Source organism: Bos mutus, chromosome 16 (genome assembly GCF_027580195.1).
Source record: "Bos mutus isolate GX-2022 chromosome 16, NWIPB_WYAK_1.1, whole genome shotgun sequence".
Taxonomy (NCBI): domain Eukaryota; kingdom Metazoa; phylum Chordata; class Mammalia; order Artiodactyla; family Bovidae; genus Bos; species Bos mutus.
The window spans coordinates 1,663,397-1,682,255 of NC_091632.1; the positions used below are offsets into that span (position 1 = coordinate 1,663,397).

An 18,859-nucleotide genomic window follows, 5' to 3' on the forward strand; every position below is an offset into this window, starting at 1 on the left:
TTTTAGAGTGCTTTTGCATACATGATTTTACTCAGTTCATGGTAAGCAGTGTTTTTCATCCTTAAAACAATCCTATGACCCAAAGGTATTTTCCCCCCTTTTATAGTTATGCAAACTGAGTCTTAGGCTCACAAGCTGTTCATACTCACACAGCTAGGAAGCCAGGCCTCCTGACACTGAACCCACCCACTGCTTCTCTGCTACTCCGCACTATTGCACCCAAGTTCACGTCCTGGGAGCACGAGGAGTCTGAAGTTTAAGGCCAGTTACAAACCCCCAAAGGGAACAGAGTTCCCTCATTTTTATTCCTGTTGGCCAGCAGGGCTGTCCAGGCTGAATGACCATACACATGAGATACTTCAAAATGTCAGGCCTAGGTGGGGTGGAGAAACCAGAGAGGAGACCTAAGGCTCACAAGAACGTGGGGTATCTGTTAGAGCATCGTTACATCCCGGCCAAGTACGCAGGTATTCCAGGTCACTGGACAATCCAAACGAGCACTCCAGGGAAAGGCCTGAGGACCCAGATAAACGGAGCCTCCCTCACCAATCTTTCCAGGAAGAGGGAAATGGACTAACTCCCTTCTGGCCAGGGCTGAGAGTTTGGTCAGAGTCAGACACACACACCCATGCACACTCAGCAGTAAGTTCAGAGCCATGGAAGTCAAACCCTGGGCTCACCCAAAGGCCAAAGGGGAAGCAGCCACACTTCAGTCCAGGGCTCCGGCTCCGAGCCACCACCTCCTCAGACGCTGGCTGCCAGGCAGGGCTATAAAATGTGCCTCGACTTAATTTTTCCATGGACACAACCCCAGAGGGGACCGCCAGGCTCTGGAGGAGCTGCAGTTCTGAAGCCTCGTAACTTCTGTGTTCTGGGATGCACAGCTGGAGTCCGGGAGGGATCAAGTTTGCCACCCCCTGGACCATTTCTCTTCCAGTATCTTCCTGAGGCCTTGTGTGGCAACAGAATAAGTTTTCATTCAGCGGCTGATACAGGGTTGGAATTCAGTGCAAATTACTTACATCTGCTTGGCCACAACCCATACAGTCAGGTAGTTTAGACAGAGAAGGAGGGGCATGTTGGCCCACTTCTGGAAGCCTGGGTAGTTGTGTGCTAAGGGATCTGGTGCCACGCTCGGACCAGCCACCCAGGGTACAAAATTCTCTAAAAGAACCGAGAAAAAAAAACATCAGGGCAGCAGAGACAATAGAGATTCCATCGCAGCCAGGCTGGAGGGGCTGGGAAGCCATAAAGACCCCACGAGGGTGTGGAGACCAAGAGAATGGAGGTCGGCCTGAAGAGCGCGAGCAATGGCAGGGTCTTCACACGCGCCCCGCGGCCAACCAGGGTGTGTGCGCTAACCTCACACGTTAGTAACCTCTTCTCACAACCCGGGAGCCTGCCGAGCCCCTGGGCTTCCCACCCCACCCTACCCGGGCATGGCAGGCTCCCCGGGGCTTCCTGCTGCTGCGATTGCGCCCCAACATCAAAGCCACCGCTGTCGGGAGCTGAAAACCAGAGACAAGTACAGGCCGGGGAGCTGCGCCTCCCCCCAGGGACCGGGAACTCCGGCATGAAGGCCCCTCTCCCTCTCCCAAGCTTTCCCCTTTTGCTGCAGTATCCTTATAAGGCAGAAGCCAATTTTCCTATCTGTCCGCCTAAAAAATGTATATCTATTATATATTCCCTAGGCTAGATGCTGACTTTTCACCTACCGCAAAAGAAAGCACCACCCCACCACTCTCACTCCAGGGCAGGTTTTGCCTTTTATTTTCTCATCTTCAACAAACCAAAACACCAAAACCATTGGCTGATTCAGGGCGCCTTGCCGCTGGGAGCCAGGAAGTGTGTTCAGAGGGAAAGGGGTGGGGAAGAGGGCGCCCGGGGTCCGAGACACTCGGAGACCCCAGGAGCGGGGAGGCGGCGGGGCCTCCCGCTCGGGCGCGGGGCCCGGAGCTCGGCGCCCACCGCCCCCGCGGCCCGCGCCCCGGGAACCCTCGGGTCCTTCCATTGTTGAACCTCGCAGCTGCCATGCTTCAGGGAGAGCCCCCGACCTCCGTCCGCCCTACTCGGCGGGTGATCCGCAGACGCGGCCCGGGTCGCCCGGCCGGGTGCGCGCCTTACCTGAGCCCGCTGCGGTTTCCTGCGGTCGTGCGCTCGGAGACCCGGGCTGCCGGCTCCCGGCGGCTCCGGCGGCGCACCGCCTCCTCGGGGCCGCTCCCTCCCGGGCAGCACGCGGCGGGCGCCGGGCCCGAGGCAGCGGGGAGGCAGAAGGGGCGCGAGGACCGGCTGGGGAGTCGGCTCAGGGGAGGGCGTGCGCGAGCCCGCGGGGTCCGGCGGGCCCGGGGGAGACAATAGCGGCAGCCGCGGGCGAGCGCGGGGAAGCCATCTCCCGGAGACCCCGCGCACTGCACGGCAGCGGAGGCTCGGCCGGACGCGGGCAGGGCGGGCAGCCGCAGGCCGCGGCCCCAGCCCGCAGCGCCCGAAGCGCGGAGGAGGGCGGGCCCCGAGCCCGGCTGCCTGCCCCTCCCGCTCGGCTCCCCGCCTCCCCGGCCTTTGCGCGCGGGGAGGGAAAATCAAGGCGTCGAGTCGTGCTTCGGAAACCCAGGGGCCGAGATCTCCACTCTCCACTCATGTGAGGGTGTTTGCAGATGATCATTACCTTCCCCTGCTGGGACCCCTTTGCTGTGTGCCGGACGAATGCCAGATCATTCTACTGGAAATGACAGAGTTTTGAGGTCCGGGTATCAGTGGATGGAATTTCCTCCCCCCCGCATCATTAACAGAGCGATGCCCGAGAGAGTCCCTACCTTGAGGTTGGAGGAGACGGCGTGGGGAAGCTGCCTCTGCCTTTTGCACTTTTCTGCTTCATCGGTTTTTCGGTTCGCCCTAGTGGGTCGTGTGACCCGAGCCCCGTTAAATAGCAGTCTACAACCTGAAGGGGAAGGGTAGTGGTTGATCCTCCAGCCCAACCAGCGCAAGGGAAAATCTTTCATACATTACGTTCTATTTAAAATTTTGACTCAGTACCTTTGTTTGAGCAGTGGTCTCTAGAAGAATTTTCCGAAGGGCTCCACCCAAAGAAACCCATAGTTGGCCCGCCCCTCATTTGCGTTTGTTTTGCATAATAACGATGCTATGTTATCTCAAAGTGCGTTTTCCTCAAAACTTGAATCTTGCTCTCCACCAGGGTCCTCCTTGTTTCTTCCTTGCCAGGCTACGCTCAGCACCTGGTTCTCAGAGTCCCTCCCCTGCCGTCCCCTTCAGGTATCTAGGGCTCAGTACTCCCAGCCTGAGGTCAGAGGCCCAGGACTCCCCTGCTAGGGTTCTCAGGGAAACATCTGCAAACCCGTGCCTTCTCTGGTCTCAAAGAAATGTTTGTTAAAATGCTACTCTTACAGTCTGTTTGGGGTTCACTGGAGTTCTGTGGATTTTTTTTTAAGGGTGTCAGAAAGGCCTTTTAAAAAAGATAAGGGCGTTTTAAAATTTCCTGAATGGAAGAGACTTTAGAGCTCAAAGGAGGATAACTATTTTGGGGAAGGAAATTTGAATAGCCAGATGAAGTCCTATGTAGAGGGAGAAAGCAATGTAAAAAGTGAGATCATGATTTGGAGGTACCTCTTGGGATATTGTTTTGTTCTCATATAAGGTGAAATCTGGGCCAGTGCAAAGAACCATTAATTGCAGGCAACCTTGAGTGGGACAATGGGAGGAGAAGCTCATGAAAGGAGAAGGGACAAAGGCTTGTGTTTGTTTTCTACTCGCTGCACTGTGGCCTTGGGTAGCCCACTTCACCCTCTGAGCATCAATAGTTCTATCAGCTTTGCTTCCCACTCAGGCCTGTTGTGAAGATCAAAGGAAAGAATGTAATGGACCATTTTGATGACCACAGCCTGTGTGTTCTGTACATATAACGTATGTATGACACTATTCCTAATGCTCAAGAGCCTCGGGGGATAAAAACATGCACTCATTCACTCATTCACTGCGTGATCACAGCACACATTTATGACCCCTTTCTGTGTGCTCTTAGTCATCAGGCTAAGCTCGGAAGCCTGAGAGAACACAGTAGTGTGGGGCCCTCAGTGGTCCAGGGTTGCTGGAGTGGAGAGTCTTAAGTGAAGAGCTAACAGGAAATAGGCCTGCCCGAGTTGCTGGGCTGAGGATCATATTAAAGGCTTTTTAATGCACCTTGGTAGGGAGAAAATTCTGTATTATTAGAGAAACCAGGGCATGTCAAAAAATTTAGGTTTAGCCCTGTAGGCAACAGAGAACCCAGGGTGCAGACTGGGAGTGGTGTGATCAGTGATGCGGCCTATTACAGAAGGATTTGGAATACATACTGATGTCTTCCCTTTGCCCCTGCAGACCCACTCTGGGCCCTCTGGTTTCCTAGAAGCGGTGGGCCAGTGGGGAGCCTCCTCAGAAGAGCAGGAGGAGGGAGGTCAAGAGGTCTGGACATTTCTTCCTTGGGCTCCTTCTCTTTGGGGTCACTGTGGGCTGGCTGCCACGCTCAACAAAGCTTCCTCCAGGTGTTTCCCCTTCCCTCTCAGCTCCTTTCCCTCCCTCTCCCTTTCCCTCTTCTCTCTTCATTTAGAGAATTGCTCACTCCCTTCTTTCGACTTTCAGGCCAAGAAGTGGGAACTCCCTTTTCTGCTGGCCCGGGAGACTGCACACTGTTGCTTTTGGCTTTCTACACCCTGCTGGCCCTTTGTAAATTGTTCCTTCAAATTGGAGTGTGCCATTTGCACACTTAGGAGTACCGGCTGGGAACTCACGGGGAGGCCATGGCTGCATTCAGGGTACAAGAGCAGAGAATCTCGAAGCAGGGACAGAAGCGTGGGATGGGAGGGAAGGACAGATACAAGAGAGTCAGGCAGTCAAGTCAGTAATACTTGGTACTGTACTGAATATAGGGGTCATCAATGAGGGGGAAGAGTGTAGAATTACTCCCCACCTGATGCCTTAGGAACTGGGGGCAGGTGGTGCCATTTACTAAGTGAGGGACTGTAGTAAGACAGGGCCCGGGTATTGGAGGTACAATCATGACTCTGATTTTGGACATTAAATTTGGACTTGCAGTGTCTCTGGAATGCTCAGGTGGAGATGTCTAGTAGACTTTAGATTTATGAAACTAAATTGAAAGTAGAGGCATGGACACGTGGTTTCAATTTTGGACTTTTCCATTCATAGATGATAAACAAAGTTACATATGCAACATCACCCAAGTGGGCAAATAGAGGCAAGAAGAGGCCTGAAAGGAAGAACTCAGACTCCAGAGTGTCAGAAAGGAGGAGGAGAGAAAGTGTCAGGAAAGAGGGATGCGAACACAAGGGCGGCTGAGGCATCCAGGGGTGCGGGGCTGGAAATGCCTTTTGGATTGACAAGAAGTCAGTGGATTCTGAATGCTAGAGGGGTTCTTGAGTTATTAGCCTTTCTATCATAGAGAGGAGTGTGGTGGGAGAGAGCTTGAAGAGCCTACCAGAAACCCAGGCTGCTCTCAGTTTGGAGTTATTGGGCCAAAAACACAAGAGTTTTTCAGAACAATTCCTCTGTACCATGCATCTCTGCACCTTGTAATGATCTCAACTCAAAGATGATGATGGTGAAGCACTGGGTCTCTGAGTAGGTACATTCAGCATTGGTTTGGGGACCCATTTCTTCATCCACAACTTTCCTAGCTCTGATACAGAGTTGATGGAAAATTTCAATGACCAATGAGTCTGATGAGTAGAAGAGCAAAGAGCATGTGTTTAATAATTAGTGGGGAAATTTCAGTTTGAGAAGGGTTGCGGGGGGTGGGTGAGTTTGGGCCATAAATCTAGAATCTGTGAGTTTAGACTGCCCTCCAGTGGGAGAATTAAGTTCAACAGTCAATGTGAGTGAGAAGCTTGGTAGCACTCCAGGAAGATTTCAAGCTTAAAAAGGAGAAAGCGCTACTGATGGTATTTTGTAACCCAATATAGAAAAAGCAGATTCAGTTCATGCTACTTCAGATGGGACTTTACAATGTTAACAAGCCAAACTTTCAATTTGACTTTCAAACTTTGCTGTTGCCTATATGATAAAATTATTCTCCTCTAGCCTGAAATAAATCCCGTCAGCTGTCTCCAATCCCACACTTTCCCTGTCTACCTCCCTTTATTACAGCCAGATTAATTTATTCACCAACCCCAAAACACAATTTTCATTTCTCATTTTTCTTCCAGACTTAACTGTTTTCCTTCCCACTGTGCCTGTCTCTTTGCTGTGGAAATAGTAGGTGCTCAATAAGCAATTCATGAGTTAGTCTATTTAAACAGCTGGTTTATTTTCCTGGAGCAAAGGCAATATGATGTAACAAATGAAGCCATTGACCAGGAAAAAAAAAAAAAAAAACTTTATTTTTGCTTCTTTAGGGACACTGGAGCCTGGTAGGCTGCAGTCCATGGGGTCTCGAAGAGTCAGACACGACTGAGCAACTTCACTTTCACTTTTCACTTTCATGCATTGGAGAAGGAAATGGCAACCCACTCCAGTGTTCTTGCCTGGAGAATCCCAGGGATGGGGGAGCCTGGTGGGCTGCCGTCTATGGGGTCGCACAGAGTCGGACACGACTGAAGCAACTTCACTTCACTTCACAGGGACACTGGACAGCTACTAGTTCCTTTCCTTAAAAAAAAAAAAAAAAAGAAATTAGGTATAATACATTTTCACATCTCATTCAAACAGAGCAAACAGTTTTTCCTTATTTCACACATGAGTGCTCAAGAAATACCTGAATAGATAAATGTCTGTCTGGCTCACTACAGTTTCCTCTGCATACCTCTGACAGTTAACTTGTTGAAACTTAACTTTGATCCTGTTTTCCTCGCTGAAAACTGAAAGACCCCCTTGCCCTCATTTTGTACACCCTTTCTGTCTGTCCATTCTCATCTCCTGCCTCTTCTTGTACTTGAATTCTTAATACTGCATTTATTACTTTGTTTAAATTAACTGCTTAAATGTCTCCCTTCTTTCCTAGACTGTGAACAGGATCCAGGTCCTATATATCTCTGACTTTCATCACAGAACCTAAGCCATAATATCAATAGATGATCAATAAATGTTTGTACAATTACATTATTTCTTCCTGTTGCGTTTTGAGTCTTCCTTCTAATCTTATCCCCCGCAAAAAAAGTAACAAGAGTGGTAAAAATTTTTAATTTAGAAAGTGTCTTACAGGTCATCTCAGAGAAGGCAATGGCACCCCACTCCAGTACTCTTGCCTGGAGAATCCCATGGACAGAGGAGCCTGGTGGGCTACAAACCATGGGGTCGCTAAGAGTTGGACATGACTGAGCGACTTCACTTTCACTTTTCACTTGCATGCATTGGAGAAGGAAATGGCAACCCACTCTAGCGTTCTTGCCTGGAGAATCCCGGGGAAGGGGGAGTCTGGTGGGCTGCCGTCTCTGGGGTCCCACAGAGTCGGACACGACTGAGGCGACTTAGCAGCAGCCGCAGTACAGGTCATCTAACCAACTTCCCTCGTTTTATTGATGTGGAAACTCAGGCCTGTGTAGGATCACAGAGTTTGTTGGCCTTTGTTTTTAAAGAATCAGGCAATTGTAGGAAGCAAACTCCTGCAACTGAGGCTGGGCAATTTAGTTCATTGTGTCAGAAGCCTCAGGTTCCCAGAAACAAAAATGCACTCCCTTATCAGTCTTGAAATTTCATAATCCTGTTTTCCTTACCCTATGCGTCACAGTTGATGAAGTTGATTTTAGGAAAAGCCAGGCTGATCTGGAGATTTTTATTCTTAATAATTTATGTTGCTTTCACTGGTACACACTAATACTGCTTTAGAAGGACTCACCTTGGGAGTCTGATTTGAAAATTGCAACTTGTCTGGAAGAGGGAGAAAGGGAAAAATTCAATCAAAATCTAAATTAAAGGTCTAAACTCCCTTTCTCTCAATCTATATTCGGATCCACCTTTCCACAGTCACTTATCTTTTCCTATATTAGCTCCTCTATTTATGAGTCAAATGTATCTTTCCTTCTTCTGTGCTAAGGAATGCCTGTTTAACAGCTATATCATCAAGTGAATGGAAATACATTGTTCTTTAAAAATATGGGGAAAATACTGTAACCTGGGTCAGTAGATATAACTGACATTCAGAGGTCCTATTGTTCATTAAAGATATGGGGGAAATCCCTGAAACCTGGTTCCGCAGAGTATAACCGACATTCAGAGGCCCTATCAGGGAAGCAGTATACTGAAGACAGAAGTGTAGTAAAAAGAGGTTGCAGCTTTCTGAATTTTTAATGTTCGTCTCCGTTTCCCATTTTTCTGTAATTTACTACCACGTAATTTTAGAGAGCTTAGTGAATATTAGAAATTCATCAGACATTAAATATGAAGGAACTTGAAGAAAACACGTATTAAGTGAATGGAGAAAAACACAGAAAAATGAATGTTTGTGTTTCCTTATCTTACTGGAAAAAATAATACTAACTAAAATTTAGATTTGAGGGCCAATTAGAATATTATCAAGTAAACAGAAGAGAAAAGGGTTTTCGAGAGAGCCCGGATAGCTCAGTCGGTAGAGCATCAGACTTTTAATCTGAGGGTCCAGGGTTCAAGTCCCTGTTCGGGCGCCCTCTGATTTTTCGAAAATTCCAAGGTTTGTTTAGTTGCTAAGTCTACTTCTACCTTAAGTCGTATCAACTTTATTTTTCATTGATTTCGGAGTATGATAGATAAACGTACAGTCAGGGAAGAAAGAAAAGCGGCTACGCAAAATGACTCAATTTCTTGGTGAGTGCGGAGGTTTTGCGCAGTTTTCGGGAGGAATTTTTTTTCCTTCAGATTTCTAAGAACTGGGGAAGAAAACAAAACTGAAGGTGAAAAAACGCAAAGCGCCCGAACAGGGACTTGAACCCTGGACCCTCAGATTAAAAGTCTGATGCTCTACCGACTGAGCTATCCGGGCTCTCACGAACGCACATTGCTCCTGCGGCGTCTTACTTAAGGACGACGAGCGCCGCGGACCCGCCTCCTCCGCCGGCATTTTGTGAAACTGTGGTAAACCCGGTCAAGCACTGGGTTCGTGCGCCAGGGAAAACAGAACGCGCCTCGTGGACCTTTCGCCAGCATTACCGGTTAACTCAGGATTGCGAGATTCTTCTGTGCCCAATAACCATTATTGGGTAATAATAATAATAATCAGGTAATCTCTCTGACAAGTCTAAGATGAACAGAACGGTGACGCAGGCCACTTTTGAAGATCTGTACTGACAAGATTTATTACACTCTTGATAAAAGGGTGGGTATCTAAAACGTTCCCGACCAAAAACACACACACACACACACACACACACACACACACACACACACACACAAAACCTCTCTAAGAGAGAATACAGATATGCTGTTCTGAAGCTGTTGAACTGAACTGTGTAGTGTGGAGCGGGAGAAAGGACCCCGCAGAGGGATGGTGGGATTGTCCTGCAGGTCCCATCATGGGGTCCGAGTCATAGTTTTACGTGACACAAACCCCAATGACCTTCCAGTCAGAAATCCCAGGAAACCAGAGTGGAAAGCTGAACATGCCAGCGGTGAGACATTTTCTCGATCTTGGCATCGGAGGCTCTTCTCTTCCACAGCCGCCAGTACTCTGAGCGCTGCCCTCTGCCACAGGGCTGACGTGGAGAATTAACCCTCCGTGGCGCTTAGAGCGGGACATGGAAGGGTTTTTCTTAGCTGACGTTGCTTTCCCTTAATTCCAACTGCTTTAAGTGATTGCCCTGGTCCAGCAATTCCACTCTGAGGAATTTGTCCTAAAGAAATAATCAGCGATGTGCAAAAAGACTTGATTACAAGAGAGAAAAGAACATCAAGGCATTTTAACTGGAAAAAAAAAAACTGTAAATGACATAAATGGCTATATAAATTATGGTATAGCCTATTAAGAATGAGCAACTTCACTTTTATTTTTCACTTTCATGCACTGGAGAAGGAAATGGCAACCCACTCCAGTGTTCTTGCCTGGAGAATCCCAGGGATAGGGGAGCCTGGTGGGCTACCGTCTATGGGGTCGCACAGAGTCGGACACGACTGAAGTAACTTAGCAGCAGCAGCAGCTATTAAGAATGATATGTAGCCATTAATAATCATGTAAAAGAACACAATTTGGGAATAATTGTAAGATAGTGTTAGGCTATATTTCAAATATAAAAATTAAGCAACAAAGATATATTGTACAGCACAGAAAATTACAGCCATTACTTTGTAATAACTTTCAATAGCAGTATCTCTAAAAATACTGAATCACAATGCTGTTCATCTGAAACTAATATAATATTGTATATCAACTATACTTCAACTTGAAACTTTCTAAACGATGCATGTAAGTACCTTCAAAAATTGAAAGGATCCGTAAAGACTGGGTACTGAAGTTAGGTGCCCCTTTTTGAAACCTTACTACCCTGTGTGATCTAGAGTAAACTATTCCTCTGTCTCAGGACAATAAAATGATTGCAAGAATTAAATAAGATTGTTTATGTAAATTGCTTAGAATAGTGTCTGACATATAATAAGCATTCACAAAGTTAGATAAAAATATAACAAGATCAGACTCCATGATTCTGTTCTTTGGTTCTCTGACACTATCCAACCTTCAACAAGTGCTTAACATATTTTTTAAATTAATTTTTATTGAGGTAAAATTGACATGTTATATCATTTCAGGTGCACAACCTAATGATTTGATATTTGTATATGCTGCAAAATGATCGTCCTAATAAATCTAGTTAACATCTGTCACCACATACAGTTACAAAAAAATTTTTTTGTAATAGAACTTCCAAGATTACTCTCTTAGCAATACAAATATATAGGACACTATTATTAACTATAGTCATGCTATATATAAACTTTAACACATTTATTTTTTTATTGAAGTACACTTGCTTTACAATGTTGTGTTAGTTTTTGGTATATAGCAAAGTGATTCAGATACACACACACATTCTTTTTTCATGTTCTTTTCCATTACAGTTTATTACAGGATACTGAATATATTCCCCTGTGCTATACAGTAGAACCTTGTTGTTTATCTATTTTACATACAGTAGTGTTCACCTGTTAATCCTGAACTCCTAATTTATCCCTCCTCTTCTCCTTCCCCTTTGGTAACCACGTTTTCTATGTCTGTGAGTCTGTTTCTGTTTTGTAAATAAGTTCATTTTTTCTTATTTTAGTTTCTACATATAAATGGTATATGATATTGGTCCTTCTCTTTCTGACTTCCTTCAGTGAGTATGATAATCTCTAGGCCCATCCATGTTGCTGCAAATGGCATTCTTTCTTTCTTTTTACGGTTGAGTGGTGTTGCACTGTATATGTGTACCACACCTTCTTATCCATTCATCTGTCAATGGACATTAAGGTTGCTTCTATGTCTTGGCTATCCTAAATAGTGCTGCTGTGAACATTGAGATGCATATATCTTTTCAAATTATAGTTTTCTCTGGATATATACCCAGGAGTGAGATTGCTGGATCATTGTTGTTCAGTTGTTCAGTCATGTCCAACTCCTTGCGACCCCATGGACTGCGGCATGCCAGGCTTCCGTGTCCTTCACTATCTCCTGGAGTTAGTGGCAACTCTATTTTTAGTTTTTTGAGGAACTTCCCTCCATAGTATCTTCTATAGTGGTCGCACCAATTTACATTCCCACCAACAATGTAGGAGGGTTCTCTTTCTTCCACATCCTCTTCAGTATTTATCGACTCTTTGATGATGGCCATTTTGACTGGTGTGACGCATATACCTCAATGTTATTTTGATTGTATTTCTCTAATAATTAGCAAAGCTGAATGTCTTTTCATGTGCCTATTGCCCATCTATGTATCTTCTTTGGACAAATGTCTACTTGGGTCTTCTGTCCATTTTTAGATTGAGTTGTTTGGGTTTTTTGTTATTGAGTTGTATGAGTTGTTTGTATACAATTTTGGAAATGAACCCCTGGTCTCGTGCTGCAAATATTTTCTCCTAGTCTGTAGGCTATCTTTTTGTTTTCTTCATGATATTCTTTGCTGTGCAAAAGTTTCTAAGTTTGATTAGGTCCCAGTTGTTCATTTTTGCTTTCACTTCTATTGTCTTGGGAGACTGACCTAAGAAAATGACGCTTCAATTTAAGGCTTAACATGTATTTGACTGGAGTAGAGGGAGACATAGAGAATTTAGAAAGTTGACAATATTAAGTTAACTTGAAAGAATAACTGTCCCCTAAGCAATGGGGAACTACTAAATTTTGGCTCATTAATGTTCCAATTTCTCACTCAAGGAATACACATTAGATTTGCAGATCAGGAAGCAACAGTTAGAACTGGACATGGAACAACAGACTGGTTCCAAATAGGAAAAGGAGTACATCAAGGCTGTGTATTATCACCCTGCTTATTTAACTTCTATGCAGAGTACATCATGAGAAACGCTGGGCTGGATGAAGCACAAGCTGGAATCAAGATTGCCAGGAGAAATATCAATAACCTCAGATATGCAGTTGACACCACCTTTATGGCAGAAAGTGAAGAAAAACTAAAGAGGCTCTTGATGAAAGTGAAAGAGGAGAGTGAAAAAGTTGGCTTAAAGTTCAACATTCAGAAAACTAAGATCATGGCATCTGGTCCCATCACTTCATGGCAAATAGATGGGGAAACAGGGGAAATGGTAGCTGACTTTATTTTGGGGGGCTCCAAAATCACTGCAGATGATGATTGCATCCATGAAATTAAAAGACACTTACTACTTGGAAAGAAAGCCATGACCAACCTAGACAGCATATTAAAAAACAGAGACATTAGTTTGTCAACAAAGATCCGTCTAGTCAAGGTTATGGTTTTCCCAGTAGTCATGTATGGATGTGAGAGTTGGACTATAAGGAAAGCTGAGTGCAGAAGAATTGATGCTTTTGAACTGTGGTGTTGGAGAAGACTCTTGAGAGTCCCTTGGACTGCAAGGAGATCCAACCACTCCATCCTAAAGGAAATCAGTCCTGGGTATTCATTGGAAGGACTGATGTTGAAGCTGAAATTCCAATACTTTGGCCACCTGGTGTGAAGAGCTGACTCATTTGAAAAGACCCTGATGCTGGGAAAGATTGAGGGCAGGAGGAGAAGGGGACGACACAGGATGAGATGGTTGGATGGCATCACCGACTCAATGGACATGAGTTTGGGTGGACTCCGGGAGTTGGTGATGGACAGGGAGGCCTGGTGTGCTGCAGTTCATGGGGTCGCAAAGAGTCGGACACGACTGAGCGACTGAACTGATGTCCTCATGAGAAAAGGAGATTAGGATACAAAGTACACAGACAGAAGGGTAAACATGAAGACAAATTTTTTTAAAATTTGAAGTATAAAATATTTGAAAGGAATATATACAGGTATAAATCCTAAAAGACTAAATGGTTGCAGGGGTAAATACCAAACTCAGGATAATGGTTCCCTCTTCAGATGAAGGAGGGAAATGTCATCGGAGAAGAGACTGAAGGGGAACTTTTAAAAATACTTATTTTTATTTATTTATTTGGTTGCACAGGGTCTTAGCTGTGGCATGTGGGAACTAGTTCCCCAACCAGGGATCAAATCCAGGGCCCCAGCACTGAGAGATCAGAGTCAGCCCCTGGATCACCAGGAGAGTCCCACATGCAGGACTTTTTTGTACAGGTAATGTTCTTTATGAAGAATTGTGGGGGAAAGGAGTCATATTCTTCATTACACTTTTTTACATGTCTGAAATAGTTTCTTACAGCTTTTCAGAAAGGCCAATAACATTGGCTTTTAATTCCTTTAAAGCTGCAGTAGGCCTTAGAAAATTTATTCAATTCACTCCTTTTACATTACAGATTGGGGAAACTAAAGACCTGTGGAACTTTCTGGTTTCTAGAATAGTTAGACTAAACCCAGATTTCCTGTTTATCAAATACATGGTTTGTGAGCACAGTTCTTAGAGAAGGAAGCGGCGATCACTGAATCAGTTATGATCTTGTTAACCCAATTTTGTTTTCTTTTTTGGCAAGTTTACTTGACTGGTAGAAGAAATACTATAGATACGATTTGTTTTCATTATAGCAAGTCATTTATTTATTTATTTTTTTATGGACTCCTTGGGAAAGGTCAGAGAAATGTTGCCAAATGTTGACCTCTATTAGGTGGGATAATTGGTTTAAGAACAACTCTGGAAGAGAACTCTGGAATCCTGAACCAGAGTCAACTATGAGGGGTAAGCTCTATTCTTTTTAAAAAATAACTTACTTATTTTTGGCTGTGCTGGGTCTTCACTGCTGTTCAGGCTTTTTCTCTAGTTGTGGAGAACAGGAGCTATCCTCTAGTTGTGGTCTGCGGCCTCACCACACAGGCTTCTCTTAATGTGGGACACTGGCTCTAGCGCAGGTGGGCTTCATTAGCTGCAGCACATGGGCTCAGAATTTGCTGCTCGTGGGCTCTAGAGCACAGGCTCAGTAGTTGTGGTACATGGGCTTAGTTGTTCTGCACCATGTGGGATCTTCCTGGACCAGGGATTGAAGCTGTGTTTTCTGTATTGGCAGGTGCATTCTTTTACCACTGAGCCACCAGGGAAGCCCCAGCTCTATTCTTAATAATTTCCTACTCAACATATTTATCAAGGCTTTAAATGAAAATAATTTGTATAATTATAATAATTTGATTATAATTGTTAATCAACAATATGCAAAAGTGAGAGAGCTAATCCCTCCTGACTCTCCAGGCAAGGCCAGCTGCAGCTCTCATTGCACTTAGCACGTTCTCTTTACCTGGACATTCTGACGGCACCTCCAGACTCCAGGCGTCACTCCACTCCAGTTGAGTGACGCCCCCACAATCCTGGGCTCGGCGGAAAGCGGCTCATGGAAGGTTGGTGCTTGGTACATAGTAGGTGTTCAACAAATACTTGTGGACCTTAAACTGAATTGCGTAACAGGATCATAATCCAAAAAGTCCAGTAGACAGTAGGAAAGGACCTAAAATAACCAGGTACTAGTTAAAAGATATAAGACAAATTTCTGTTTGGGATTTTTAAAAATTAAAATTAATTGCAGAAAAAGAGAGGAGAAATAGTTAACAGTTCACCTAGAAAAGCCTTCTGGGAGCAAGTGTGAAAAAGGAATTAATTCTTCAGCTCATTTACAGAATTCTGATTTCTACCTAAGTCGGAGGTGATGCCAGAAACAGAGCAAGGTGCAATGTGCAAATAGAGGTCATTGCCTCATTTTATTTTGCATAGGTGTGTATCTGGTTCCGGGAGGCACATTTTAAATAGGACAAACAGGTTCTTGAAGCCACAGCAGATAAGTAATTGAAAGCTCTGAGGGGATTTTCAGCAAGCAGAAAAACGAAAGGTTAGAGATGGGACATGGTAGCTGTCTGCAAAAAAAAAAAGAAAAATAGTATTTATGTTAGAAAGAATGAAGCCTTAGTCTTCTCCAAAGTGCAGAACTAAAACCAGTAGAGGTGGTAAAATAACATATTTCAGCTCAAAAATTCCTCGACTATCTAGACTCATCCTACAGTAAACGAAATGAAGTATTGGGAGGGGTCCTGCCATTTGGCACCGGCAAACAGCATGCCTGAGAAGTTTGTTGAAGGCACTTGTGTGTTGTGAGAGTAGGCTAGACGACTTGATTATGTGATCCAAATAAGCTCCACCTCATTGTCCTCTGCACTTCTCTTTTAACATTTACCACATATTTTGTAGTAATCTGTGTCTGTACTAATCTTATCCTCGCCTAATTAGCGTCAACACTAGCTTGCCGCTCCACCATGTCTGGGGAGTAGGAATGAATAATCTAACACCGAAAAGCAGAGGGGCTGGCTTTTCAGCTTTCTGAAGAGCTGAAAAGGTGTCTCTGATGGTGCTTTTAGCTTTCTCCCCTTCCTGTTTTTGTTTTTGTTTTTTTTTAACTCTCCCAGGACACGTTTATAAATAGCATTAAGCCCCTGCGATTTCCTCAAATGGAAACCTCAGAAGTCTTAGTCGTCCAGGCCCTACTACTATCTTTCCCCGGACTGGCATCCCCTCTATGGTAGGGCCGGCTCAGCCTTCTTGCTCTCTAGCCCTCCCACTGGCCCATCTATGATTTCCGGAGGCCTCACCGGAAGCTCCTGTGGGCGATGGGTTGGGGAGGCCGGAAGTTGCGCCTTCACTACTCGCCGTTTCAAAATGCTGCTAAGACCTTAGGGACAGTTGAGTGACGCCCCCACAACCCTGGGCTCGGCGGAAAGCAACTCATGGAACGGCCGTGAGGTGTGGCTTTTGGGTTTTGTTGGCGAGGTGCCGGCAGGCCGGGGGCGGGGGGTGGGGGGTGGGAGAGACGCGGCCAGGTGTGCGGCCCGGGGCAGGGGGTGGCCGGCGGGAGGAGCCAGAGGAGTGGGTGGCGGCGTGCGGAAGGTCGCCTGGCGAGGCCGGGCTGGTGGGGTAAGCGCCACGCGACGCGAATCCGCCGAGGACGATGGTGGGAGTGCAGTGACTAGGCGCAGGTCCGCCGGCGGGTTACCGACCGGAAGTCGGGATAGATGGACGGTGCTCGATAGGACGCAAAGTGTGGGGATGACTGAGGCACTTTGGAGGAAAGGCGGGAAAGGGAGGAGAGAATGACACTGCAGTGTCTTCAAGATTTTATGGTAGTGATTTTCAGGGCCACGGACCATCTGTCTCAGAGGCACTTGAGTACTGGTTTGAAGACTGCTCATTTGGGGGCCACACCCATACTTCCCCTAACAGAATATCAGGAGCTGGAGCTCGGGAAGGTGTATTTTAATCAGCGCGTTCTCCTGTTGGTTCTTGTACACGCCCAAGTTTGAAAACCATTGTTATAAAGCGACACACAGAGAAAATGCTGCTGCTCTTTTCCTTCATCTCGGAAGCTCTTCTAGGAAGCTCCTCCTTGCCGTGGGATGTTGGAATGGGAAACAAGTATCGAAGGTCCTTGGTACTTTTTGGTATTAAGTATCACTACATCTCAGTTTGGATTTGGTCTCCTCCCTCTTACGTGGGCTCCCCGGGTGGTTCAGCGGTAAAGAATACGCCTGCAATGCAGGAGTCGTAGGTTGAATCCCTGGGTCGGGAAGATCCCCTGGAGGAGGGCATGGCAACCCACTCCAGTACTCTTGCCTGGAGAGTCCCGTGGACGGAGGAGCCTGGCGGGCTACTGTCCATGGGGTCGCAAAGAGTCGGACACGACTGAAGCGACTTAACACGCGTGCACGTACTCCTCATTCATTTCTGCCACGAAAAGTTCATTTCGTTTAGAATATTTACTTAAGAATATTTTGTTTCACAGTATAGTCAGGATCACAACTTTTTATTTTATAGTTTTTTTAAAAAATCAAAATACTATTTGCGTGTTGTTGAAGAAAACCACACAGTACAGAAGTGTGTAAAATGAACTGTCCATTAACCTGCCCCCTCCTCAAGCTAGCTACCCTTAACTGCTGGATATTATGTTCTTCCTGACTTTTTCCACATGTATTCTTACTTTTAAACAACAATGGGGTCATTCTGTATCTATTATTCTGCACCTTAAATTTTTCAGTAGCAACATCAGAGAAAGCTTTCCATAAAGTGTACATATAATATTTTCTTTTAAGGACTTGAGTATCGTGCACAAGAATTTCTTCAGGGGATTTTTAGGTTGTTTCCTAAAGCATATTGTTTGTTTTGCAAACTGTGCTGGAGTATATTCTTGCTACACTCTTCACTTTTTTAGGTGTGTAGCAGATCTGGTAAGAACTAAAACAATATCTGAATGGTAGTTGTTTTTTTTTTTCCCCCTAAAGAAAAAAGTTGGTTTTATTCTTTTCAGGTATCTAGCTGAAAGGGAATCAGACAGTAGTGTTTAGTAGAGGCACTCAGGACTTCAAAGAATTGATAACAATGATTAGTTTTGCTAACTTCTGACAAAAACCTTTTATTTTAGTTAGTCTTTAAATTATAGTTGTGTTCAAAGGTAGAGATCAAAGATCAGATATAAGAGTCTCTTGGACTAAGTGTAGGGTAAAAATCACTGTTCCATTATCCTTGAGAGATGTATAAGACTGTTCTTGCACTCTGATTTCAGTCCAGGAGGGGACACACATAAAAACATAAAATTAGTATTGTGGGTATTTTAATAGAGGTGCTTTAGTGTCATCATCTTCTTTGGGGAGTCAGAAAAGCCTTGACTAAGGAGGTGACTAGAAACCAAGATGAGTAGTTTTTTCAAGCTACAATTGGCAAACACATGGGGTTTTTGTGATTTCTTACAGGAAATGGCAACCTACTTCAGTATTCTTGCCTGGAGAATCCCATGGACAGAGGAGCCTGCCAGGCTACAGTCCGTGGGGTGGCACAGAGTCAGACATGATTGAGCACACTCAGCATACATTTATTGTGTACCATTCAATGGGGTAATAAAACCCACTGTTTTAATTCAGTATTGCTTTTTCTTTTTTCCCACCTTTGTGGTGAAATATTTTAAAGTTTCACAGCTGTGTCATTTTATTTACCTTTAAATATGTCATGATGTAGCTCTTACTAAGTTGTTCAGTCACTGAGTCATGTCTGACTTGTTGCCACCACATGAATTACAGAATGACGGGATTCCCTGTCCTTCACTATTTCCCAAATTTCCTCAAACTCATGTCCATTGAGTCGATGATGCCATCCAACCATCTCATCCTCTGTTGCCCTCAGTCTCCTCCTGACCTCAGTCTTTCCCAGCATCAGCGCCTTTCCCAGTGAGTCTGGCTGTTTTGCATCAGAGGCCAAAGTATTGAAGTTTCAGTTTTAGCATCAGTCTTCCAATGAATATTCAGGATTGGTTTCCTTTAAG

At 45.2% G+C, this 18,859-nt stretch overlaps 2 protein-coding genes and 2 non-coding genes across 7 annotated transcripts in view; 2 read left to right on the forward strand and 2 right to left on the reverse strand.

Annotated features, from left to right (window-relative positions):
- The window catches only part of PIK3C2B (phosphatidylinositol-4-phosphate 3-kinase catalytic subunit type 2 beta), a 72,807-nt gene extending 70,305 nt beyond the window's left edge, over positions 1-2,502 (reverse strand). The window contains exon 1 of the mRNA XM_070384740.1: positions 2,125-2,502. The gene's annotated coding sequence lies outside the window, so the exon portion shown is untranslated. The remainder of the gene's footprint in view (positions 1-2,124) is intronic.
- Positions 2,503-8,548: 6,046 nt separating this feature from the next.
- TRNAK-UUU (transfer RNA lysine (anticodon UUU)) lies at positions 8,549-8,621 on the forward strand. Its single transcript has one exon. It is a non-coding gene; the product is annotated as a tRNA-Lys (tRNA).
- Positions 8,622-8,883: 262 nt separating this feature from the next.
- Positions 8,884-8,956, reverse strand: TRNAK-UUU (transfer RNA lysine (anticodon UUU)). The gene has a single exon. It is a non-coding gene; the product is annotated as a tRNA-Lys (tRNA).
- Positions 8,957-14,065: 5,109 nt separating this feature from the next.
- The window catches only part of MDM4 (MDM4 regulator of p53), a 51,881-nt gene continuing 47,087 nt past the window's right edge, over positions 14,066-18,859 (forward strand). For 2 of the 4 annotated variants that reach the window (XR_011467176.1, XM_070384548.1), the window contains exon 1: positions 16,150-16,293. The gene's annotated coding sequence lies outside the window, so the exon portion shown is untranslated. Of the gene's footprint in view, positions 14,254-16,149; positions 16,294-18,859 lie in introns of those variants that run through there. The other 2 variants (XM_070384550.1, XM_070384549.1) reach the window with 2 other exon arrangements.